Below are 27,700 nucleotides of genomic sequence, written 5' to 3'. Positions count from 1 at the left end.
ATGTCTTATAGACATCTTCAATTTGAAATGGCCACAAATAAACTTATTATCTTCCATCCCTCAACTCCTTCTGCTCTTCCTAACCTTCCTACTATTGCCCAGAGTACCACCATCTTGAAACCTAAGTGTCATCTTTAATTCCTCACTATTTCTGACTTTCTCTATCAAATGTTTTGCCAAGTCCTATTCATTTTACTTTTGTAACATCTTGCAAGTGAATTCCCTTCTCTCCCCTGATACTGCCACAACTCTGGTGCAGGCACTTATCACCTCACCCCTAGATTTTGCAATAGCCTTCTATTTGGGTTCCTGACTTCAAGTCTCTCCCCTTTCCAGTACACCCTTCATTCAGCTCTCAAAATGATGATCCTAAAATACAGATCTGATGATGTTACCCTCCTACTCAGTAAACTTCAGAAGTTTCCTATCACCTCCAAGATCAAATATAAAATTTCCTAGCTTTTAAAGCCCTTCAGAACCTATCTCTTTCCCACATGTTCAGTCTTCTTAAGCCCTACTTGTCCATGTTTCCTTTAGTCCACTGATATTGAGTTCCTTACTCTTCTTTGATCATGATACTCCATCAACAAACACCAGACATTTTCAATGGCTGTCCCCTATGCCTGCAATGTTCTCCCTTCTTATTTCTTCCCATTTGTTATATAAGGATTAAATTTAATGGTTGAACAATAATTTTATGAAGTTATGTGGTCACCAATATTTATTATATCTCAAGTTAGAAATTGATTTGCAAATATTTACAAAATGGAGAGGAAACAATAATGTAGAGAATTGTGAAGAGGTTAGAGAGGTTATTTATCCTATCAACCTAAATGTTTACTCTAGGTCTGCTTAATCCAGGCAGAGATTAATTAGCTCTCAACCAAGAAGGCTGGTGGTAAGTAATCAGAAGGCCTCCTCCAAGATGGAAGCTAGTCTCTTAGGAAAGTAGGAAAGGAGTCAGCCTTTCACTCACCCGACAAAGTAGTCCAGGAGTCAGAGTCTAAATTGAAGCCAAGCTCTAAGCCCACCATCTAAGCCTCAGTCTCCAGCAAAGCTCCCTCACAGACTCACCCCAGTCATAAAAGAAAATCTCTTCATACTATCTTCTCGAAGATAATCTCCTCTGAGGGAGTTTGGGGCTTGCTTCCCCTTTACACAGAGGCCAATCACAGTTTCCAAATTGTCTAGCACTGCCTGGGGTGGGATGTGAATTTTAGATTTACTCCACCCTGCTTAGTCTTAGAATTCTAGGAACCAGGAATGTATACACCCCTACTTAGGGATTGTGTTGAAGGGGATGGCCTATGACCAACATGTGTTAGCAAGTGACAAATCAAAAACAACTGACAAACCCCCTGGGCTGTCCTAAGTCAAGCTTACGCTACCATTGGTACATGTGAGACACGGGAAGTGATGTAAAGAACGGTCTATATATTTTGTGTCACTTCCTCTCTCTGGACTCTCGCTCTCACTCAGAGGTTGGGAGCACTGGGTAGTGTTTTGGCATGCTTACAGCTTTTGGCGTTTGTGGCTTGCTGGTGAGGTGACTGGGAGAAGCTCTGTATCATGGGTTAGGTGAGGCGTCTTCCCTGAGCAACCTTGGTGAGGTGACTGATTCTCTCTTTCATCCTTTCCTTGACCTCCAACTCCTATCTGGCTTGCCAGAGCATCCCAATTCCTTTCTCTCTCTTCTTCTTCTTAAATTTCTTCCCTCTATTGCAATTAAACCACCACAAAAATCCCAAACTGACTTGAGTATTTTATTGGGATTTAATTTTAATTCCTGACTACCACTAGTATAATATATTCAGTCAACAAACCCTAATTTTACCCCTTATGGGGGGTGGGGGGATAGTATCTATGGGATCAACCTTCTCATCTTCTGAAGGTTAAATTCTCATCAAAAGGATTCACAGCTAAGCAAGTGAATTTTCTAAATCTCACCTAGTACTAAGTAGGGTGTTCAATCTTTTGTTGATTCAATTTAAAAGCAGACAAAGGAGAGTTAATTCTGTCTTCAGTCTAGTGAGGTAGTAAATAGGGGTACTTAAGTTAGTGTTAACTCAAGATAAACAATAGAGTAAAGAATTCTCTTTCACAGTTCCCTTTTCTTCCTTCCTGTCTCAGATAAAATCCCACCTTCTTCCAGAAAAATTTCCTTGGAGACCTACTTGTACAAAAATATTTATAGCTGCTCTTTTTGTGGTGGCAAAGAATTGGAAGCTGAGGGGGTATCCATCAATTGGAGAATGGCTGAAATAATTATGGTATGTGATGATGATGGTATATACTATTTTGCAATATGAAAGGATGAACAAGATGATTTCAGAAAAAGCTGGAAAGATCTACATGAACTGATGCAAAGTGAAATAAGCAGAGCCAGAAAAATATTGTACACAATAACAGCAATATTGTGGAATAATCAACTGTGATAGTCTTAGGTACTCTCAGCAGTAAACAATTCTGAAGGATGTGTGACAAAGTTATCTACCTCCAGAGAAAGAACTGTTGGAGTTAGAATGCAGATCAAAGCATAGTCTTTTTAGCTTTAGTTTATTTGTTTATATTTTGGGGGTTTGGTTTTATAAGAGTATTCTCTTACAATGAACAATATGGAAATGTGTTTTGTATAATAATACATATAGACTTACTTGCCAGCTCCAAAAGCAGGTAGGAGAGAGAGACAATTTGGATCATATAACTTTGGCAAACTTATGTGATAATTTATTACATGTAATTGGTAAAATGAAATATCTTTATTAAAAAAAAGTCAAGCCAAAAAAAGAAAGAAAAAAAAAGAAAACTTTCCCTGGGACAGCCAAGTGACTAAGGAAAGAGAGAGCCAGGCTTATAGTTAGGAGCATGTATGTTCAAATACGGCCCCAGACACTTCCTCATGGTGTACTCCTGGGCAAGTCATTTAACCCTGGTTTCCTAGGCCTTACCATTCTTCTGTCTTAGAACATATCAGTTCTAAAATAGAAAGTAAGAATTGTTTTTAAAAAGACTTTCCTGGTCCTCCTTAAATTCAGTGTCTTTCCTTTGAAACTTTCCTCAATTTATTTTGTATCTGTCTTGTTTGAACAATACATGGGCATTGTATATTTTCTCACCAATTAAATTATGACTTCTTAAAAGAGAGGATTGTTTTTATTATTCCTTTCTTTTTATTCCCAGAGCTTAGCACAGTGCCTGGCCCATAGTAGGTGCTTAAATAAATCATTATTGACTGAATGGCTGGAGACAAGAACTATAAAATCTTGCACTGCTATATTTATTCTTCTTGGTTTGGAATCTGATGTTTTAGTCTTTTTTTTAAACCAATCTGCTTACTTCCATCTCTAAGGGGGCCCCTTGTAGGGCCTGCTTATATAAGTACCCCAAATATTCAAAAGGTACGAGGGTGCTGTGGATGACAAGAAAAGCTATCTAGATTGTAAGACGATCTGGTCTCCCTACAAGTTGCTAACTTTAGAATCTTTCCTCTTGATTTTTTGGTTTCCTTCCTTAGTAGTAATTGGGATGAAATAGGAACACTTTACAGAGAAGGAATTAAGACCTTTCTTCAGAGCAAATCCTTCTTTACTTTGCCTCTTTTCAAGTACACGAGAAGAGCTGAGAGACAAGTTTCCTTAATCTCCCAGAATATGCTGTGTTAATGCCGGAAAGAAGCAAAGTATGTGAAAAACCAGGATCAACTGTGCATAACTTTTTTTTTCTCTCCTCACAAAGTCTGGTTCCAATAAAAACCATCTTTACTGCCTGAGGCTAATGTGTAAGTTAGTGAGAGATTATGGCTTGGTTTTTATAGCACTTTATGTAGTATTTGACAATCCATAGGGACCTTGGCTGTTAGTCCTTTACAAATATAAAATGTAATTTTAAACTTCACTTCATCATGGTAATAGGCTATAAGCTCTCTTCCTAAAACCCACAGCCTACTACTGTCATCCTAGGAAGCCTCGAACATCCTGACTTAATCACCTACTGGTGGCTCCTTGCACCCTGCCCACCCTTTTGAAAATATATAAATCTTAATTATTTTTAAGTCCTTTTTCTCAAACATGGGGAAGGCTGATGTACTTGCAGCCTAAGCTTGCAGGCAAGAAATAGATAAGACACACTTGCTCCCTGACCCCAAACCTTCCTTTTTGGCAAAGAGTTTGCTAACAGGAACTCTGTCAGACAAACATTTATTGAGTGTTTCTTGTATGCCAACCACTGGGGAATAAATGAAGGCAAAGCCCACAAACGAATGACAAACGGTTCCTGCCTTCAATGCGCTCACATTTTAACAGAAGAGAGAAATATGAAAATAACTAAAAACATACAAGAAAGATAGATACAGATTATGGAAATGTGTATTGCATGGCAGCTCCAGTATGACCTGTATCTGATTATTTACTGCTGCAGGGAACGAGGAAGGGAGGGACAAGAATCAGAAATACAAAATGTGAGGTAACAATGATCAAAAATTGTTTTTACATATAATTGAAAAAAATGAAAAAAGAAAAAAGAAAGATGGAAGAAAGTCTCAGAGGGGAAGGTACTAGCAGCTGAGGGAGTATGGAAAGGCTTCCATCAGACAGTGGGCTTTGAACTGAGACTTAATGGAAGGAGAAGCCAGGGAATCTAAGAAGAAGAGATGAGGAGGGAGAGCATGCCAGACATGGAGTCCAGCCAGGGAAAAAAGCATGAAAATAAGACATAGAGTGTTAGGAGGTAGGCCAGTGTGGATGGATTGTAGAGTATGTATAGGGAATGAAAGTCTATGATGATTGGAAAGGTAGGGAGGGAACAGGATGAACAAATGTACTAGAACCTGTTTCAGATTGAGATGCTAGTGGAAATGGGATACACATGAACATGCTCATGGCAAGGTCCTTCAGCCCTTATATTCAGTTGGACAATGCCACCTATGAAACCCTCAGATGTGAGGGGGAAGCCAAGCTTATTTCCTCTATCTCACATGCTTCAGATTTCTAATACATTAATGAAACTGGGCATTATCCCAGTGGGCATTCCTTCTTTAGATCAGAACTTATCCATGCTTGTCATCCAAGAACCATATGAAATATTGGTTATCCCTCCCTCTTGGTACATGACTGGCCCATCTTCTTTTCTGATAATAGATCTTTTCTGAATTGTGGAAAATTAATATTAAATTAAATATTTTGGTGAAATACTTTTCCCTTTAGCCTCCTACTCCCCAAGAACAGTCTGATTTTCAGATCAGGCTGAAACAGGAACCTAGGAAGGTTTCCATGGACTCAGGAAAAGTGAAATGAGTCAGGAGAACATTGTATACAGACAGGTTAGTGTAGAACCCGCCCAAAGCCATCAAAGAGTCATTTAAGACTCCAGGATGTTTCCAATTGCCTGGCAATCTCCCAGAAGAGTTTCAGTTTAATCATATCTTATGACCCCTAAGAAATAAAAATATTAACTCCTTCTACTGTTGATAGAATGTCAGAATATGTTCAATTTCTGCCTTTGCATTGGAAGCAGCCCCAAAAGTCAATTTCAGGGGATATGAGAAAGCATTTGGACTGACCAAGCTCAGTGCAGTGAGGATGGTCACCATTCCATTGACATTGTCAGGTTCATCCCCAAGAATGGCACTCACACCTTCAAAAGTGGTAAGAATCCCATACAGATTCCAAGTGAGAGCATCTACTCCTTCCATGATTGGTCTGATGAACTTCTATCTCACTTCTAAAGTAACTTCCTTTTCATCAATTCATCTTCTAAAAAGCAAAGACATGGAGAGCAGAGGATTTCTCCTTCAATGCATTTGAATTATCATTCACAATACTGAGGATGATGATGATGAATCTACTACCCTAGGCCATCTCTGGTCATAGATTTTTCCAATGAATCCTTTTGCGCTCCTTCTACTGCATTATTCCACATTTATAATGATATCACCTACATGCACCAATCCTGACTTTTTCTATTGTCCTTTGGGTTTTCTTCAATTTCAAATCTTTGGGGATCTTAGTATTTCATTTATTAGAACCATACAACACCATCCAGTAGGATATAAGAAGGGACTGTTTTCATATTGGTCCTTGTATATCTAGCATTGATCACAGTGCCTAGTGCATAGAAAGCACTTAATAAAAGCTACTTGAACTGAATCACTGGAAGTGTGTTAACATCAAGTGAGGCATAAACCAGGGAGATATATAATTGTCACCTCATAATACCAAAAAGAATATTTACTCTTGGAAAAATGTATTGTTTTCAGAATGGAATATCTTGATTTGGAAAGGGAAATAGGAACTTCTTAATACTCTACAACTTCCAAGAAAGCATTCAAGGAAATTAGTTGAAAGACCATTTAAATACTACAAAGAATAGAACTGCCTTTTTTTTACTATGGACAGATATATTTTAGCAAATTATGACCTACTGTGTCAAGTAGTAAAAGCAAGGCTAATTATGTTGATATCTGGCATATTTTGACTCGTTGCTATTTTGGAAATCAGCTTTTTTAATTTTTCCCCACATATTCACTGAAAATCTATTCTTTATTTTTAAACTAATCTTACCCAGTAACTGTATATGGGGTAATATGGGGCTTGTAACCTCCTGTAGTTACATATTAATATTTTCCTGGGTGGACACCTGAGAAGGAAATTGGAAACTGAGGGAAAATGGCTAGAGGAGAGAAAGAGAGATTGAGAGAGAGAGAGAGAAACAAAGGAATAAAGACTCAAAGACAAGGAGTTAAAAAATAAAGGCTACATCTTGCATGCCCCTCTGATGGAATTGAAAGAGGGCTCCACATGTGCCCTCAAACTTTTATTGCAGCGTTTAGGAATGTGGAGAGGGAGGTAGCTAATGAACATATGACATGGCATAGGTTTTAACATTGACTCAATTGATAATCACAAAATCAAAGAGGAGGAGGTTAATCAAATATGTGACTTGGAAAGAATGTGGTCTAACAAGGTGGGATCTAGGACCCTGTGGCAAATATTTTCCTGCTCAGGAATTCTTTTGTCCTTTGGACTGAAGATTTGTAAATACAATAATCAATAAGTAACATGACTATGAGTCTGGTATATGAACACATAAGATACAATATCAATACACCAATCATACTTTCAAGAAGCTAATATACCTGGTATGCTACAGGGCTGAAATGAGATAATAGATTAAGATGCTTTATAAATCTTAAAGTGCTCTTTATTTAAAGTTTAGTAGTAGTTTTGGTGGGAATGGTAGTAGTAATAGCCTATAGTTACTAGGTCTCTTGTTGATTGCTAACTTCATTTCTTGAATGTTTTTCTGCACTCCTGTTGAGGTCAAGATGTGTTAATAGAGCAAAACAGGAATGTTAGTAAATGTCCAATTACCAGGTTTTCTTGGAGGGGGGTATTTGTACCCATAGATCCTTTTAAATTTAATGTGAAAGAAGATTTTCTTAAGACTAGAAAATCAACAAAACAATAAACCAAACTCTGGTTTATGGCGATTTCAGATGGTTGCGGCATAAATGCTTACATTAAAAATTTTACAATTGGCTCTTCCAAGCTTACATCTAACTCTAGCATGTCCTTCCTTTATAGATTTATCATGGAAGTTTATTATATCTTTTTTGGTAGGGGTCAGAAGTTCTGGATATGCTGCTACTAAATACATCTCAGATCCTTCTTTTTTGTCTCTGTCTGTCTCTGTCCATTTGTATTTCTTTCTATCTCTCTCTCATCCCTTCCTGACTTTCTGATTTTCTTATACCTTACTGTATCTCCCTCTCTACCCTCTTCTCCATGCTCTCTTTGAACTAGTGACACTGGTTTTACTATTCCTCCAACAAGACACTTAACTGCTAGCCTGGAGCACAATGGGTGCTTAATAAAATCCAGTTGACTGACTTTCTGTGCTGCCCCTAGTCCTATCCTCTTGGTTCTAGCAAAACAACATCATGGATTCTTCTATGGGATAGTCCTTCAAATACTTGAATGAAAATTCACCTGACTTACTCTCTCATATTCTCACACTCCCAGTTATCCTTGTGTGAATGAACACCTTTCAATTAATCAGTTTTTCCAAAAGTGTGGCATTCAGAGCAAGCTATCACATTCCAGATATGGACCATATCGGTTATTACTTCCTCCCTCTTGGAATCTCTGCTTCTCCTGTAGCCTGCTGAAATTCTAATATCTTTTTCTAAGAAATGGTTATTCAGAAACTAATGATGTCAAATTCAAATAAAAATGGATACCTAAAGGCCAGACATTGACTTAGAAACTCCAGAATTATCATTATCTATGTTGTATTGTAATTTAATTTTATTTGTTTAACATTTCCAAATTACATTTTTTACTTGGTTCTGCCTCACTCTGGAGTTTTGCACTCATGACTGAGTGGAATAGCTGGTTAGACAGATGCCTCTCTTCCATTTTATTACTAGAAGTTGGTTTTTATACCTTTGTCAAGATGCACTTTTCTCCTTACTTAAAAATTCTATATTATTCAATTCAGAACATTGTTCAAACACAATGGGATCTTTTTGTTGACCGATAGATAGTCCATTAGTTAGACTAAAAATGTTTGGTTGCTTTTCTGTTATATTTCTAAAGGTACAAGATTGAAAGGTTAACCAAAGCAGATTTTGGCACCTAATCAAAGTTTCCTGAGACCTATCCTAGCATCTAGACATTCCTTTCACCCAGCAGATTCACTGATTTTAACTCTCAGTTAACAACATATTTCAATTGACCTCAATTTGTAATACCATTTTTGAGCTTCAGTAGTTTAAAGAAATCTTCCATCCTGGACCATTCCAGTACATAGGTGTTACTGCAAAATCGATGATGCAATATAGTATAAAGAGAAACAACTACAGGTCTAGAAGACATGCATTTGTATTCAAATTCTATTCTGTCTTCTTAGAGATTTCACTTGATCTCTTTGGGTCTTGAGAAAATGGCAGGTGGCAAGGGATTGGACTACCAAATCTCCAAAATTCCTCCAGCTCTATAACATTCTACTCTTTGAAATATCCTACAGTCCTGATTTCACTTTGGACACTTAGCAAGTCAAACTGGCATGGTCTTTGTGTACTCCAAGCCCTGATATTTTAATTGCATGGTATTAACCATTGATATTTCTCCAATCAAAGACCCAGTCCTTAAGTAATTTCATTCTTTATTTTCCCAGGGGCCTCAAAATCTCTTAGCCCACTACTATTCTGAAACCCTGTGGTATTAGATGTAGATATGCAAACTGGATTTAGAACCAAACTGGGTTAAAAACTGTATGACCTTGGGCAAGTCCCTTAACATCTTGAAAATTCCATTTACTCATCTGAAAAATAAAAGTTTGTATTAAGTGATTCCTTATCTGTATCCCCTCTGGTCAACTGTGTGCTGGAGCCAGGTAGAAGAGACTGTTAAATTTTAAGGGTAAACATTTACATCTCAGAAATCAGCAAACACCAGAAATCAGGACTTGATTTATTGTTTAATTGATTGTTTAGACTAAAGAAACTGGTGAAGATGTTAATAATACAGATTAAACTTTAAAACAAGTGCCTTTGGAGAGTTTTACCAGCATACCCCTGCTTCTGGGTCTAAGTCTATGCTCCCATTAGTCCATACCTGTCATCTAATTTCTTATTTCTTTGACATAAATTGAGAAATATTATCCTATCATTTTCCAACAGTTAAAGCTTTCTAGAAGTAGAATGGTCTGTTTCATGAGACAGCAGGTTTCCCCTCCTGTGAGGTCTTCAAGAAGAGGCTGGATGATCTTCATTGGATAGATTATAGTAGGGATTCCTTTTGTGCTTGAATAAATTGGATGTTGCTGAGATCACTTCCAGCATTCAAATTTTGTGATCTCTACAGATTGCAAAACCAGAAGACCCTTTTGTGAGAGAGGGATAGAAACTAGATGTGCAAGTTTATTGGTATAAGAACTCCCAGGGAAGGATATTCCTTTTACTGTCATAGATTGTTACTTCTTTTTGTTATTTATATTCTTAGAAAGTTACTTAAAACAGAGAGAGGTAACAACTTCCCCTAAATCACACAGCCAATACGAATAAAAGGATGGGATTAAATTTAGGACTTCATAGCTTCAAAAACAATGCTCAATCTAGCATGTCATGTCACCTGTCTCTCTTCTTTAATGAAGAAAATTCCTTTTATATAAAAAAATGGTGGCAATTTTGAATAGGAATGGGTTGTAACTTGAAGTTGAACACTTCCATAAAGATAATTACATATGGCAAGATAGAGAAACTTTTTGAAAAAAAATTCCCTAGAATGTGTGTGTGCCTGAATTCATTTACAACTGTTGCTGCTTTAAACACTTCAGGCAGAATAAGTGGATGGCGCTAAACAGCTTAGCTGCAATTATTATGGAATGTCTGAGGTATAATTTCCCCTGCGGTTTTGTTAGGCGTACAAAATTCATAATTCTGATTTGTGGCAGGTACTTATTACCCATCACAGGTGGGGATATGCAAATATTATTCTAGTCGGGGTGAGCAGCCTTTATTTCAGTATTCAGCCATTAACGAGATTTGCGAGGCTGGTACTCTGGGGCCATTTAATTAATTAGATGGTACAGATAAAATATAAATTGTTTTGTAGGCTACACAATTCCAGTGTGAGGAGATTTTTAAAAAAAAATGTAGTTAAATGAACTTAGAAAGGATTGATTTGTTGTTTCTTATACCGCTCCAAGTAAATGTAAATCCTACTCATTATTTTTCCCTATTAATTCCACTCAGGATCTTCGTATTTGTTGAATTTCATGAAAAAAAGGTGTTATGAGTTTGACTGGATTGGGAGGGCCTTTATCACCAAATCTCTGTCCACAGGTCAGAAGCATGCACCATCCACGGGAAAAAGTATGTTTACAATTGAGCTTTATTTAAAAAACAGCATTTTGTAGTGTTTTGTACAAAGGTGAGGGTGTGGATCCTTCTCTATTATGGAAATCTTTATTTGATAGCACTGTTTTTAATGTCATACACAGACAAGACAGCTTTGAAAGTAGCATATTAAATTTATTTGTACTTTAAAACAAATCAAGCTATACATAATAGAGATTCATGGTCTCACATATAATGTTCTATTCTGCTTTATATTTAGAAATGTTGTTTTGTTCTTTTTTGGTTTGTTGAGTTTAGAATAAAAAAAAGTTTTATAGATACTGAGTCCTTTTTGTAAGCATCACCATTACTTCTCCAGGCTTCCTGATCCCTAATAGAGCTCTCCCTTGTAACATGTAGGCAGTCAAACAGAACAAATCAATATAATGGTCATGTCTAAAAATATATGTCCCATAATTCAATTGCTGTTCCACACCTATTTTGCACTCTCTTTGCCTGTAGGAGGGACGCATGTTTCCTGTGTGTAACATTTTCAACAACTATCTACCGCAATGGATTCTGTGAAAATGTATGACATTTAGAGGAGAGTTTTTCCTTGAGAATAACTGTATCCTACCACAACTGCTCAAAAAGAGAGCTCTTATTTTCTTATACATGAGGTTTTTCACCAGGCTGAGTCTTCGAAGGATCACAGGAAAATGGATTTAGAACTAGAAGGGACACAAATCCACCAAGTCTATTTTATAAATGAAGAAATTAAGGACCAAAGAGAAGCGATTTGCTCCAAGTCATACAGCTAGTTCAATGCCCCAGTCCAGTTTTGAACCCTGGTTTTCCTGACTGCCAAGTCCATTGCTCTAGCCCCCGTATCACACTCTCTTGCTAAGTTTACTCCCCTGGCAAAAGCTAAAAGCAGCTCATGAGCAAAGTTTAATAACATGGTTGAGCACCCAGATCTCATTCCCCAGCAAAGATGAGCGAGTAGTTAATTGTATTCAAAAAAACATCTGCTTAAAACTCTTCACCTGGAGAGAAGCCATTTTTTTTATCTTATGAAAGACATTGGGAGAATGTATTTTAATTTTTTTCAAAATAGAAAAGGGCCATTTTCACCCCCAGTGCCCTCAGTGTCCTCCAATACAAATGTCTGCTCAGGATTTTCTCCTGGGAAAAGACCTCCACCTCCCACACACACATAGACCTTGTGGCATTGCCGCCCTTGGATATAAAGAGTGAGTTTAGGTTGAAGTGTCATCTCTGCACTTTCTAATTATGTGACCTTGGGTTCTAGGTAACCTTTCTGAGCTTAAATGGGAGGTAATACTCTCCTGACTGTCTGCTATACAAGGGTGCTGTGAAGGACAAATGAGAAAGCAGGTGGTTAAATGCTACATCATTTGTTTAGGGAAAGGCAGCATGGCATACTGGATTGTTTAGTGGGAAAAGAGCCAACTGTAGAGTCAGGAAAAAAAGACCAAAAGTCAAGGACAAGGGCTAAGTCCCACCTCTGATACATACTGTGTATGCGACATTCTTTCAGGTGCTTTTTGAACCTTCAAATTCCCCAAACAATTCTCTGAACTTAAAATGGCAGAACAGTTACCAACCTGTGTTGGCATAGGGAATTCTCTTACCAGGAATTCCTAATATCAAAGAAACTAGATGTCTTAAAGAAATAAAAACTGTAAAATGCTAAGTCAAGGCAAGACATTATTTCTATTCCTTCTGTTGCTACAAGTTTCTCTACTAGCTATCATTTTGTATCAAATTAGATTAACCTTTAAAGAAAAAACCCTGTTGATGTTGCTGTTTAGTCATTTTTCAGTCATGTCTGTTCATGACCTCATATAGGTTGTTTTTGTTTTTGGCAAAGATATTGGCATGGTTTGTCATTTTCAGCACATTTTACAAATGAGGAAACTGAGACAAACAAGGTTATGTGACTTGTTCAGGGTCACACAGCTATTAAGTTTGAGGTTAGATTTTAACTCAGGAAGGTGTGCCTTCCTAATTTAAGGTCTGGCACTCTATCTACTGTGCCTCCTCAATGCCTTTAAAATCTTTTTTGAATAAAAACTCAGTGTTGCCTGAAGAAGAAAAAAATATTTTTCAACATATTTTTATTTATTCTTTCAAAGAGATTTCCTTTTAGGAAATGTTCACACCTTGTTTATGAATGTATTTTCAACATCAAAGGTCCCATCCTTTAATTTGTTTCATTTAATCAGGTTCTTCCTGGTCATGCCCTTATGCTTAGACCAATTTATTCAGATCAGGTGATCCCCAGAGTCACTGTAGATGCCAGAACTCATGTTTAGTGATGGAAAGAGAACTAAACTTGTAAATGGAAAACCTATTTTCAAATCACAGCTCTACCTCTTAGCTGTGTGACCTTGGGGAAGTTATTTTCCTTCTCTGAACTTCAATTTCCTCATATGAAAAATAGCAATTGAAGTCAGCAATCTCTGAGGTCCCTCTCAATTTTGTAGTTCTGTGTGTCTTCTAGAAAGTCTGTAACTTTCTGTCATGAGGCACAAAATCAAAATTCGTCTGAAGATGGTCCCTCAATGCATATGTCCAAGTTCCAGAGACAAATGCGATTTTCCAAAACTTTGGAACATATTATTATATGGATTCTCCAACAAAGGAGAAGGTACAATGGCATGCAAGAAAAGGGATAATTGTAGCCCTTCTGCTGTTGTTCAGTCCTTCAGTCATGTCCAACTCTTCATGACATCATGGACTATTGCTATTCACGAGGTATTCTTGGCAAGCATACTGCAATGATTTGCCATATCATTCTGTAGTGGATCCATTTGTCAAGCAATTAGAGGTTAAGTGACTTACACAGGGTCACACTGCCAGAGAGTATCTGAGGCCAGATTTGAGTGAGGGTCTTCCTGACTCTGGCCCAGTGCTCTATTGAGTGAGTCAGCTGTCCCTATCTTACCCCATCAAAAGTATAGCTGTGAAGAAAAGAGGATCTGGGCATTTGGGGATTTGGGATAATAGTATGGATCAACATCTTGTCACAGTTTCTGAGAGCAGCATGAGACCTATTAGCTCTTTCAGCAAATAATCACTAATCATTCCACATGCCCCTCTCTACGATATTTTTTTTTAAAGACACCATTCTAAAAAACAGAAAGGAAGTCTTTGATCATACCTTTGACTCTGTTTGAAAGGCATGAGAATTGCTTACCATCTCCAAGAGGGGGCACAGGAAAGGAGGGAAGGAAGAAATTTGGATCCTATAATTTTAGAAAACATATGTTTAAAAGTCTTAATTAAAATAATTAATTTTCCATTAATTGAAAAAATAAATATCCTTGAATAAAATTATTTGCAAAAAGGCACAAGAAGTCTTCCCCTAGCATAATGAACAGATGAGAACAATTTGTTCCAATAGCCATGAAGACAGCTGAAGTAGGTGCTGTGGAGCACAGAGACTGGACTGATATGGAAGACTCTATAGTCTTCTAAAGTATCCTGGGCCATCACAGCTTTTTGTCTTGCTGCTGGACTTCCATGACTGAAAGAGAAAATGAGGCTGATGACTTTGTACAACTCTGCCTCAATTAAATCCAATTCACATGTAAGTCAAGACATCACTCCATGATGTTCTTTGTCTCTTTCAAAAAGGAAGGATGGACAACAATTTGAAAGGGAATCCATCTCTGAAAACTTAGTGCAAATAACACTAATTCCCTCACATCTTCCTTGGACCTGTCAATTACAAATGCCTCTTCTTGCCTTTGCTTTGGCAGCACATATACTAAAATTGGAAAAATACAGAGAAGATTAGCATGGCCCCTGTGCAAGGATGACACACAAATTCATGAAGCATTCCATATTTTTAAATGCCTCTTCTTTGGAACCTTTTGTTTCTGTATTAAAGTATGCACTAAAATTATTTGTTCTTTGTGTATACTTTATATCTTCCTTCCAGCTGCATCCATAAATTATCTAGGTATATAAAATCTTAAATTTAAAGCTGATCTTGGAGATTGTCTAGCTCAATCCCTTTGTTTTATTATAAGGAAAATGCAGAATCTGAAAATTAAGTTATCAAAAGCAAAAAGGAGGGCTGAGGCTTAAACCTAGGTCTTCTGACTCCAATTACATGTCAAAAAATAGTCATTCATATTTTTGTGGCATTTTCATATTTGCAAAGCACTTTAGAAATGATACCTTATTTAATCCTTACAATTTCCCTGCAAGGTGGGTGCTATCATTTCCCCCCATTTTATAAAAGAGTAAACTGAGGTAGGTAGCATTGAAGTGACTTATTCAGGTTCACAGACTTAGCAAGTTTCTGAGGTCACATCTGAACTCAGATCTTTCTATCTCTACGGTCAATCCTCCACATACCATGCTACCTCGCTGACTACTTGACTAGAAAGTTTGTGAAGTTGAGGCAATTAATTGTCTCTTTTATTATACCTCAGAACCTTGTGCACTGCATCACATAATGCTTAAATATATGTTTATAGAATTAGATTCAAATGAATATTTTCCATCTAGATTTGCAGGACTCACTTGCTAAGAATACCTATATGTGCAGTCGAAGGCTCTGTGCTTTCTCAACTTAACAACCTCCCTCAACAACCCCCACTGTCACTGACTTCCTTCTTATAAGACCACAAACAATATTTTATCTTTTCTCAGTAGAAACCAAGTTACCTCTGGGCTTAAAGAACAGGAAAGGTTACTAAGACAATGCAAGAATTGGAGGTTATTTTTTTTTTCCAAAGGGGCTTGAATAATACATTTAAAACAATTGCCTATGCCGCCTCAACACATGTTGGCAGCTGGAAATGCTAAAGAGAATATTTAAATGTTTAGGTCCTGGAGCACCATGTGGCAGTCAGAGGCTTATAGGGAATATGTTTTCAAGAGCCTTCTGTTGCTCCCAATAAAGAACAAGTAAGAGTTGAACTTTATCAACTTAAAAAGAGAAAATTTACAGGAGGTTGTGAGAGTCGACTCAGTACCTCCAAGGGAACAATATAATTGAAGGATGATAATTATTCACACTCAAAACATAGCATAGAAGCAAAGGTAGGAACAAGATAATGAGAAAAACAGTTATTTTATTAGCAGAACAAATATCCCAACGTGTGTAGAGTCATGAAGTTATCTACAAAGGGAATTGATTAAGGGAGTACCACTAAAGTTTGCTTAAGAGTGGTTGATACAAATAATAATGAGATATCATGTTAATGGTGGCTTTTTTAGAGAGTGTTGAAAATGTCTGCTTTGGAAACACTACTAGGTAAATAGATTTGGCAAAATTACTATAAATGATGGTCTGACAAATAATTATGAAAATAATTTAGGATACATTATTGGTTCACAATCTGTCTTCTCTTACAAATTGCATAATATATTAGACATAAATTTACAAATGAAGAGGAAAGAAAAGATATAGATTCTGCCCAAAATATTTTTCCCCTCCTGAGGATGGCTCCTTTCTTTCTTCCTTTCTCCTCCCTTGTCAGGAACATAGAAATAAACTGGAGTTTCAGATGTAAGGCATGGGGAACTCAACAAAGGTTCAGTCAAGCCCCTTTGTAATATTGGGGATCTAAGAAAACCATCTCGTTTTTTACTTCCAGAGAATACAAAGGTAGGGTGCATTTTGGTGGGGGAAGGATGCGGTTATGAAATGCCTTCTTTTGGGGAGGGGAGCTCAGAATTGAAATGTACTCTTTTGTTAGTTTCAAAATGAATCTAATTTACATCTCTTCCTTCTTGTCCATAAGGGCAACATGAGAGACTTTGTCAAATGTTTTACTAAATCAAATGTATAAAGAATTTGCCTGATCTGTAAACCCAATCAATAAAAGTTAATATGTATGTCCTACTATATTTCAAATTTTTCTTTTTTTATGACAAAAAAATAGGACTAAATGTTAGAAAGACTGGAAAAATGCACATAGAACACTGTTGGAATAGCTGTTAATTGGTCTGACCATTCTGCAAAGCAATTTGGAAGTAGGCTAAGAAAGGGATTTGAAATGCCCATGCCCTTTGCCCCATATTCCTCACTGGATATACCCCAAGCAAGTCAATGATAAGAAAGGCCTATCTATATACCAAAATTCTTATAGTAACACCTTGTTAGTAGCAAAGAACTAGAATTAAAGCAAATATGGGAATGGCTCAATAGAGAATCATCCATAAGTATAATGGCATATTACTGTGCTATAAGAAACAATCAATATGAAGAATGTTGTAAAGCTCAAACTAATGTTTTGAAGGAGACAGAATGAGGGAAATAACACAATGGCTCCAAAAATGTAAATAAAAACAAAAACAACAAAACCAGAGACTGTGAAATTATGATTAAGATTTATCTCAAAGAAGGTATATATTAACATTCATATATGTGTGTATTTCCCTCTCTTCTTTATAGGGATAGGAAACTATAGATTTAGAAGAACACTGATATATTTGGTTGATGTGTTGGTTAGTTTTGTAAAATTACTTTTTTCTTTTTTTCCTTTTTCTTAACAAGGATAGATCCAGGGTGCAGCTGGGTAGTTTAATAGATTGAGAGCCAGGCCTAGAGATGGGAGGTCCTAGGTTCAAATCTGGCCTCAGACACTTTCCAGCTATGTGACCCTGGGCAAGTCACTTGACCCTCATTGCCTAGCCCTTACCACTCTTCTGCCTTGGAACCAATACACAGTATTGATTCTAAGACAGAAGGTAAGGGTTAAAAAAAAAAAGAATAGATCCAAGCAAAGAAAAAGAGGAAAAAATATATTGAAAAATAAAGATGATGCAAAAACAAAAAGAAATCATCAATAATTTAAAAAAATTTTATGATATTATTTTTATATCATATCTAATTCCCAATATCTTGTCTTTCCCCTCTTCCCTACAATTCTACCAACTAACCATCAAAATAACAGGACCTGAAATTATGCACAATATTCTATACCCATAATCCCTGATTTATCTGTTCAAAGGAACAAAATAGATTTTATCATCTGTGCTCTGGAACTAAGGTTGGTTGTTATAATTTATCACAATGGCTGCCTTTCAATGCCATTTTCATTTGTATTATATAATATTTACATATATTGTTTTCCTAGTTCTGCTTACTTTTCTTTTCCCATACTTCTCCAAATTATTCTATTCATCATTTATTATGGCACGGTGTTAGATTTAAAATGGTTGAGGTCTTAAACTGTAGTGAGTTAAAATGGTGGAAGATATAAATTGTGATAGATATAAGGGAGGGTGAGTAAATTTGACCGCAGAAAATATGTTTCACTACAGTGTCTTGGTTTTTAAATCAAATATAAGGTGGTTGCCAGGGAAATATTCCCAATTATTCAAATACCCAAGTCAATTGGGTTTTAAAGAGATTTTAATTAACAATACAATGAGTAATCAAAGAAAGAGAGAGTAAGAAAGGACCTCAAGCCAATATGGCCTAGACCTGAGTCTTAAGAGAGAAATCAGTCAGTTTTTTAACACTCACCACAAGGTCTGTCTAAACAAGGATTCTAGTGACACCAGGCCAGCTCCATCTCAGCTGACTTCACCAGAGCACCTTCTAGCCAGAGACTGTTCCAAAAGGCCTCTCTCAAGAGATTCTTCCCAAGCGGTCCTCATCAGAGATCTTCCAAAAGGATTTCTCCAAAAAGATATCCTCCAAAAGGATATCTCCTCAAGAGATTCTGCTTTTTCTTATATAGGGATTTTTCTCCCATGTCACCTCCCCTAAGTCCCCACATCTACCAATCACTGTAGATGTTTTCCAAAAGACAGCCCATTTTGAATTCACAGCTGAGTAGATTAATCTCTTTAGTAAGTCAGAAAAAAAATGCTACTGTGTCAACTAATTTCATTAAGAGAAAACCTCTGAGTAAGTTTTCACCTTTTAGGTCTAAGTAGTTTACAAGTTGCCCCACCTTTATAGGCACTTAGCATCCCATTGTATCAATTCCAAAAACAGGCCTGGCTCAAAGAACTCCTTGCTTTATTATAAGCATGGGTCCAAGTACTTTCATTGTTTAGCAAAGAGTTTTCTCTCCTAAAGCATTCTTAAGTATGGATAGAGTAGGGGTCCTCCCATAGCAAGGAGTTTTATCCCCTAAAGCAGTCTTAAGTACAGTTGGAGTAGAGGTCCTCCCATTTCTGATCCTGGTGAGTTCTCACATCAAAATGGGGAATGTTTCTCAGTAGGGAATTTGTTCCAATTAAGAATTCCCCGATAGGGAAATTTTTAACATTCACAAGTCTGAGAGATTTCAAGATTTACACAGTAATATTTTATTGCATTCGTATTCACAATTTGTTTATCTTTTGTCCAATAGATAGGAGCCTATGCTGTTTGTATATCTTTACTTACTCAAAAGGTACTATAATTATCATTTTCTTTTACAATTATCATTTTGATATATTGGGAGCTTTTCTTTCTTATATGGCCTGACCAGAATGAAGTCATTCTGACTCTACATGACCACAATTTCCTTTTTCAATTGTTTACTATTTCATTAATTTGGAAAATTCCTCCTATATTGTAGATTACAACTCATCTGTTTCTATCCATCCCAAGCAACTTTTGCCTATGCCCTCCACAAACTCACTAAAGGAGTGAATTCAATGTATTAGAAGTCTTCCTCTTGGGGGCAGCTGGGTAGCTCAATGAATTGAGAGCCAGGCCCAGAGATGGGAGGTCCTGGGTTCAAATATGGCCTCAGACAGTTCCTAGCTGTGTGACCTTAGGCAAGTCACTTGCATTTCCATTGCCTAACCCTTATCATTCTTCTGACTTAGAACCAATACACAGTATTGATTCTAAAATGGAAGGTAAGGGTTTTTTTTTTAAAAAAAGTCTTCCTCTTTCTCCAGACATGGGGGGGGGGGTGTGTGGAGGGTACCAGTGGAGAATTATCAATATCCATCTGTCATCCCTCACCATACAAACAGCCCACTTAAAAATTCTATCATACTATGCTTTGACAACATTTTTTATTTCTGTTTATCTCATAACTTGATGCAAATTTTAGAAAAGAGTGAGCACAGAGAAAACAAGTAACTGACAATCAAAAATGGTAAACAGACAACGGCAATGAAATGAATAAACATGACATAAATAATATGCTATAGAATCTGACCAGGAATCAAAGTCAAGTTTAGTTGTCTATAGCTTTCAAATTCCTCTTTTGAAAATGAGGTCAGCATTTGACTTTCACACACAGAGAGACTTTCTCTCTCCTCCAATTAGATTTTGAGCTAATTAAGGGCAGAGATTATTTTACGATACAAAGATAACCCTATTACTTAGCACAAAAGGCAAATTGAAGCTACTTAATCAATGATTGTTAACTTGACTTTATAATCTTTCTAATCTACCATTTTTTAACTACCTTGAGATATGTTATTTATCTGGGCCTGGTAACATGAACTGCCAAGGGAAACCAGATACTTTCTTACCTTCTTCCTATTTAGGTGTTCTTTTGACCATTTCTGTTCTGTTCTTTACTATCCCAAGACCATTGGTAAAGAAAACAAGAATGAAATTATAGAATCCTAACTGGGGAAAATAGTGTCTTCCATATAAGAACATTCCTAAAACCATGCTCAAGTCTGAGATTATCCTATAACGAATCTCTGTGAGTGGCAGGTAAGGGATTGATAATTAAGTTCTTGGAGAGGGGAAAGTGGTATTGGTTGAGTATCATACCATTTTTCTTGTTTATCAATTCTTTCATTTAAAGATTTTAATTCTTTCTGGATATTTTCTAGTAGATCATTAGTTTTAAATTGTTTTTCTTTATTGCCTTTGAAGACATAAGCAGCAGTTCATCTTAACTCATCAATGTCCATTTCAGACCACTTTGGGAAATATGTTTTAAAATAATCTTGGAGTACTATGGAACAGTTGTTTACAAAATGTCATTTTCTATATCTAATACCACTTTCTGTAGAAATATCAAGGTCTAGGTACCTACCTCCCAGTTCAATGAGCCTATCCATAAATTGGGAGGGTGTCTCATCAGCAGATTGTTTCAAGCCTTCAAATTTAGTCTAGACATCAGGTCTTTCTGCTTTTAAAATGGTGTCCCTAGGATGTTGTAATTGCTTATGTTCATCATGATTTTTATAGTCCCAATGAGAATCTACAAATGGCTGGTGTGGTGCATTGAGCCCTTGGGCCTTATTGATGTGAGAGATGATCTTATCCCTCTCACATTCTATCAAAAAGGCATGGAGCAATTGTTCAAAATCCTTATAAGAAGGATAAAAATGAAAGAATATATTGGCCATCATTTTTGTGACAAGGATAGTTTCATCTTTGTAACTGGGAACACCTCATTTAAATTCTTTAATATCCTGTGGTGTGAAAGGTCTCTATTGTCTTAATGTTAAGACATCCCCATTTTGTGCTAATGTGGGCACTTTCCTTAAGGGGAAAAGAAATTCATAGGAATCAGTCAGTACATGTGGTTTTCTAGGAGGTATCTGTGTGGATACTGAGGTAGTACAAGTAGGAACCTATATGTTAGAGGGACAAGGGTTTTTTGGGTCTGGGATTGGTAGTGGGGTAGGAGGAGGGACAGGGCAGGAAGGGGCATCAGAAGAAGGAGGAGGAGAGGGGATTTTAGCCAAGAGTTGCTCAAAACAAGAGAGCATGTTTTCCATCTGATATATATGAGGAGAGTCCATATGTATTTCAAGAGAAAGAAATGAGATTTTCCTCTCTGAGTAGTTTGGGAACAGGCTCATAAAAATTTGAATTAGACATATGAATGGGATCCTCTTTTTCTACTGGATTGTGTGAAGAGAGTTTAAAATTTTCCAATTTAATTTCTACTGCTTGTATTTTTGCAATTCCCAATTTTTAGCCTTTTGCATCTTAATATTAATAAGTAGGAAAAGAAGAATTACTAGCAGCATTAGGAAAAGGAGTCATTTGGGAACCTTAATGGTTTCCAATTTGACAAAACCTAAAAGGCTTTTTTGTAGAGAAGAGATCATGTTGTTCTGTTTTTATTCTCTACAATGATATAGTAAGACTGTATTGGATTTTTGTTTGTTTTTTTAGTTGCTATATTATGTATTAATTGGTTTTGCCTTTAGGGGCAGAAACACAGCACTGCAGTTCAGCAGAAAAGGGGGAAAAACAAAACAAAACAAAAGCTTAGTGCTCAATATTAGCCTCTAGTGGCAGGGGTAAGGAGGTTTAAATCAAGGATTAAGGGCTGGTTTTAAGGGTGAGGACTTCTTTAGCTGGAGTGAGAAGAGGGTTTTTCTTAAGAGAGAGTATAGGAAGCCAGGTGGGGTGTTTTTTCGGAACAGGATTAAGTTAGGAGAGAGGACCAGTACCCCCATGAAAAGGGAAAATAAATCCCCCTCTGTTGAACTGAGGTTTGGGGGATAGGTAATTTAAAGCTTACCAGTATCAGGAACAGCAAGCAGCAGTGACAGCAGAAGGAATTAGCGGGAATAACCTCTGTGAGGGAGAGACCCAGCTTTCCTGGTGGACACGTGTAGTCAATGAGCCTGAGAAGGTTTTGAAGGGTTTTCTCCTAGGAGGGAGAAGGGAGAAGGAAAAGGGCAGAGGGAAGAGGGAAAACCAAGGCAGGAGAAAACATTTGGTTCCTCCAGTCCATAATCCCTTTGTGGTCACCAAAAATTTGTAGGATTTTTAATAATAATTAAAAGAGAAGAGAAAGAAAAAAAAGGGTTCTTTCAATCAAGTGAGCAGAGCAAAGAGAGACAGAGACTCACATCTGTAGCACTTTACCAAAAGCACAAGCTCTGAAAAAAGAGCCCCACAGTGGGTCTCAGCCAACTTTATCTCCTAAGCATCCTTATGTAAAATGAGGAAAAAAATTAAAAGGATGCTGGGAATGTAGCTCAGATGTGGCAAATTTTCCACTTGCACCCTTCCCCCAAAATGAAGATGGTACATGTTATTTAGAGAAGTCTTTTTGGAAAAGGAAAGGGTATGATTCAAAATGGCAGGGGGGTAGAAATAAGATCTAAGTCTTATTCCTCACATTTTTAGGTATAAGAACAGATGTACATGTGGTTATTAGACTTTTCTATGTGTGAGGCAGACTGATAATCATGGACTCTTTGGAGAATGGATTTAAAAATTAGAGGCTATGTTATCCTTTATTTCAATCCAATCCATAAAACAATTATTATGAAACAGAGCCAGGCACTATGCTAAGCAATGGGGCTCAATTAATAAAAAGAAAGACAGCTACTGCTCTCATGGAGCTTGCAATTTAATAGGAAGGAAGATGGATAAGACACACAATAAGAGGCAGAAAAAATATTGATTATGGTGGCAAGTGGCACACCAAGAGTACCTAGTTTGGGGGTTTCTTATTGAAATTAAGTTGAAATCAGGCAAAGTAACATATGCAGAATGGAATGAGCCAAAGCCCATGCTCTGCTTTCTATAAAAGAAAGAATTGGGAAGAGTTTGATACTCTAATCTCCAGCTCTCCAATTAGAAGGTAGAGGAGGTTGAGGGAGGTGGTAACAATCAAGCCTTGAGTTAACCCTGTGATGAAGAAGAAAGAAGTTTAGCTTGAGAAGAGTATCTTGTTCAGTTTGAAAGTAGGGAGAACAGAAGATGCTACTAACTTTGGTCTAAAGAGATGAAGTTATGTGGCCAAGGTCAACAATGTGGCAAGTAGCAGAGCCAGGACAAGAACTCCAAACTCATCCTTATAGTAAAAAGCTAAGAAAATGGACAAAAAGTGGAAATAGATATGAACAAAATTGAAGGTAGCATGGGTTCTCTCTCTCTCTCTCTCTCTCTCTCTCTCTCTCTCTCTCTCTATATATATATATATATATATATATATATATATATATATATGTGTGTGTGTGTGTGTGTGTGTGTGTGTGTGTGTGTGTGTGTGTGTGTGTGTGTATTCTCTCTCTCCTTCCCTCCCTCTCTCCCCTCTCTCTCCCCCTTGCCTTCTCTCCCACTTTACTCCCTCCATCTTCCTTTTTCCTTCCTTCTCTCCTGCTCCTCCTCTCTCATTTTTACTTTTATAGTACTTGATTTCAGGATACCAATACTTTTTTTCTTTTCATTTCTAACCTTATCCTATAGCATGTTCAGGAATGGAAGGAGGGAAAGGGGGGAAAGACTCATAGAATATACAGTCTTTTCACCAAATCCTTTGTAACTATCACTCTTATGTTAATATGGTTTTGACATCCAAGGTCTTTGAAAGACAGAAGGAATTGACATTAAACTTGTGCACACATGCACACGTGCACACGCACACACACACACACACAGGAAAAAACAGAAATGCAAACAGAATGGTGAAGAATAGACTAAATGTTGAATATGTAGAATTTGAATATTTCCATGAGCCACTGCATCTGCTTTTGCTGTGGGCTGGGGCTGACAGGCAAAGATCCCCAGAAAGATGGACGTATCCCAGGCTTTGCCAAATCTACATCTGTTTTCAGCAGACCTAAATCCCTAAGGGAAGTCATAGAAATTGCAAAACTACTATGGATTTTTCAAATGTACATAAATAATAATGTTACTAACTCAAATTTATGTAATGCTTCAAGACTGACAAATTAAGGTATGAACTCACACTAGTACAAGGAAGAAGCAATGTAGTATCTTCTTTATTTTGCTGATGAGGAAAAAGGAGACTCAAAAAAGTTACCTGGATTGCCTGTGGTCACATAAGTCAACATTTCAGACCTAGAACTGGCATCAAGTTTTTGGAATCTTTTGAGTCCAAGGCCAGTACTCTTTTAGGTTTTAACTTACTTCCTAGGTATAAGCGATAATATGGTACTATGTCAGAGGTAGATTATAAATCCAACTAAAACCATTGCCTTTGAAATAGATTATATTAATAAAAATCAATTAAAAAACAAATAATTTCCTGTCAAAGACTACATAATATTAGGTTAAATATAAAGCTCCCATCAAGAAGAATTTTTGTCAATACTTCAAAACTTTCTGGGTCTGTGATTGTTTGGATAGAATCCTTCTACAACACAGGAGACACTATTTGAGTTTTTCTGTGATCCACAAATTTATCTCTCCTGCATCCATTCTTATGATGAGGTAAAGAGAGAGGAAATTTTTATTATGTCTGTCTATGTGAGGCCTAAACCAAGGTTTAAATTATATGTCCTAAAACATTAAAACTATAAGCTGGAAAAGCCTGATATAGACAATCTAGCTCATCGTTGATGCTACCTTCAAAGCTGTTCTTGCAACCTGGAATTAAAACTGCCTTAATTATTTGAGGTAACTTTCACCTACTCTCTCCCATCACTAAAAAAGTAAATAATTCTTGTATCTGTTTCATCCCATTTTTAATTTGTCCTTGAGATATTACAGCCTCCTAACATGGTGCACTGACATCAATACATAAACCTTTATCCTCATTTTTCTAATAAAAAGCAAAGATGTCTGCCCCTTTGTTTCCTATTGAATTCACTCAACTCAGACTGCATTTATTACTCTTTGTGCTGGTCCCTTAGCAACAGTGTCCCTGAGGTCCTGCTTGAAGAGGTTATTACATTATATTTATATAATATGTATAAAAGCCCACAGGAATATTATAGGCTAATCATTATTTACTCTTGGGTATTTATAGAAACTTATACAGACACAACCCCAAAACCCAATCGCATACATACACACAAAAATATTTATTTAACAGATTCTTTTATACTCAAAGGAAAAGTTATGCATTTGTTTAAAAAAAAAAACAAATCTTCTTGGAACCTTATATTTTCTGCTATACTATAATTAAAAAGATACTGGATAATCAAAGTTCACTTAAATCCCTTCCATGGGTACTATTCATATCTTCCAGTACTTAAATGGAAATCTGAGGAAATTCAAATGATATTTATAAACTAAAGGAATAGAGTAAAAAGGGTCAGCTAGCACAATCACCTCATTTTTCAGAGGAAGAAACTGAAGCCAAAGACATGAAATGACTTGTCTAAGATCATCTACATCTTGCAGAGCTGAAATAGAAGGCTAGGGCTTCTCACTCCCATTTCAGTGCTATGTCCATTTCCCCACTACTGTATCTCTTCATTCCACAATGGATTTTAAAGCATGTGCCTTCCCCTAAGAAAAAGAAAATATCGAGTCAGAAACCATCTTTTTAAAAATGTAAATCCATTCATTTATTTGGTTTTTACATTAAAATATCCAAGTAACTCTCTTCCTTTCCTCCCTCATTAGAAAAGGCATCATTTGACAGATATATAGATAGATACAGAGACAGATACATAGATACACAGAAAGATACATAGATAGATACACAGATACATACATACATATATACATATATATGTATATACATGCATACATAGATGATGGATAGATACATGCATACATCAAACTATGCCTTACTTATTTCTATTTATCAGTTCTAACTCTGGAGGTGGACATATAAAAATCATTCTTTAAATAATATTTCTGTTGTTGTATATAATGTTCTTGGGTTCTGCTCATTTCTTTTTTTATAAATATTTTCATACTGGTCGATCTTACTGCACTATAAGAAATGATGAGCAGGTAAATTAAAAAAACATTGAAGGGATATCAGAGATCATCTCTCACAATATAATAAATAGAGATATATAGAGTTGAAGGCTATTCCTATTCAAAATTGTAAAGATGATCAATCGATAAGTATTTATTGAACATTCATGAACCAAGTGTTGAGAGAAGTGATGGAGATACTAAAACAAAGGAAAAACAATTCTTGCCTAGAGGGCATCTGCATTCTACTGGGGGAGAAGACATACACAAATACATAATACATATACATGTCCAAATATGGATATATGGATACATAGGTATCTACTATGTATATACACATCAACATTTACGTATATTTTGTGCCTGCAAGATACATAAGAAATGCATGGAAGGTGAGTTTAGAAGGGAAGAGACAGGCAGCTGAGAGAACCAGGAATGGTATTCTGTGGAAGGTGACATTTGATCTGACTCTTGAAGAAAGCCAGAGTTGAAAAGGTGGTAATTGAAATTCTTCAATAATGAAAACTCTAAATATTAAAACAAATAAAAATAGGTGAAAAAACTATTCTGTTGGCTCAAATGGTTTTCAATAGATGTGTTTACTTAGAAAGGCATTTCAAAAAGTCCTTTTTGCGTCTCATGACATAAACTAAAAAACCAAGTGTATCAAAACAGAATATTTTTTTTAAATCTGTAATTTTCTGCAACCATCATGTATAAATAAATTTGCCAATAATTTTTTATAAGTAACATAAAAAACATTTCAAGATACAAGCATATGTGTCTGCTTTTTATATGGCAAAAATTATGGTAGAAAAAAACTAGAATTATTGAGAAATACATGTAGGGACAGGCAAGAAATGCCACCATGACATAACTGGTTTGAGAAAACAATTAAATAACTACAAAAAGGCAATAAAAGATATCAGCAGCTATTTAGCTGTTATGAGGGGCAGAAATTGTGGATGTTCTTCCATTCAATTAAAAGAAACCAAAAAGAAACATTAAGTGGAAGCCAGAGAACAAAAGATAATCACAAAAAACAAAAACAAAAAAACTAGGAAGACATATGAAGTAATGCAAAGTAAAGTGAGCAGAACCAGGAGAATATTGTTATACACAATAATAATAATATATGATGATCCTTTTAAAATAAGAGATAACTTCCTCTGTTAAGAATTTTTAAGCCTTTCAAATATGGATCCAACTTATTTTTACAAACATTTTATATTACTTTTCTGAGACACTTTATGTTTCCACATTTTTTAAGATTATAGACCTATATGGCACTAGGGATATAATGTTGTACT

General features: G+C 36.3%; 1 non-coding gene across 1 annotated transcript; it reads left to right on the top strand.

The window, feature by feature from the left end:
• The first annotated feature begins 14,613 nt into the window (after positions 1-14,613).
• On the top strand, positions 14,614-14,716 carry LOC130457656 (U6 spliceosomal RNA). Its single transcript, XR_008916948.1, has one exon. It is a non-coding gene; the product is annotated as a U6 spliceosomal RNA (small nuclear RNA).
• Positions 14,717-27,700: the final 12,984 nt, after the last annotated feature.

Source organism: Monodelphis domestica, chromosome 2 (assembly GCF_027887165.1).
Source record: "Monodelphis domestica isolate mMonDom1 chromosome 2, mMonDom1.pri, whole genome shotgun sequence".
NCBI lineage: Eukaryota > Metazoa > Chordata > Mammalia > Didelphimorphia > Didelphidae > Monodelphis > Monodelphis domestica.
The sequence above is the reverse complement of the archived record's forward strand: the minus strand, read 5'-3'. Positions and strand labels throughout refer to the sequence as shown.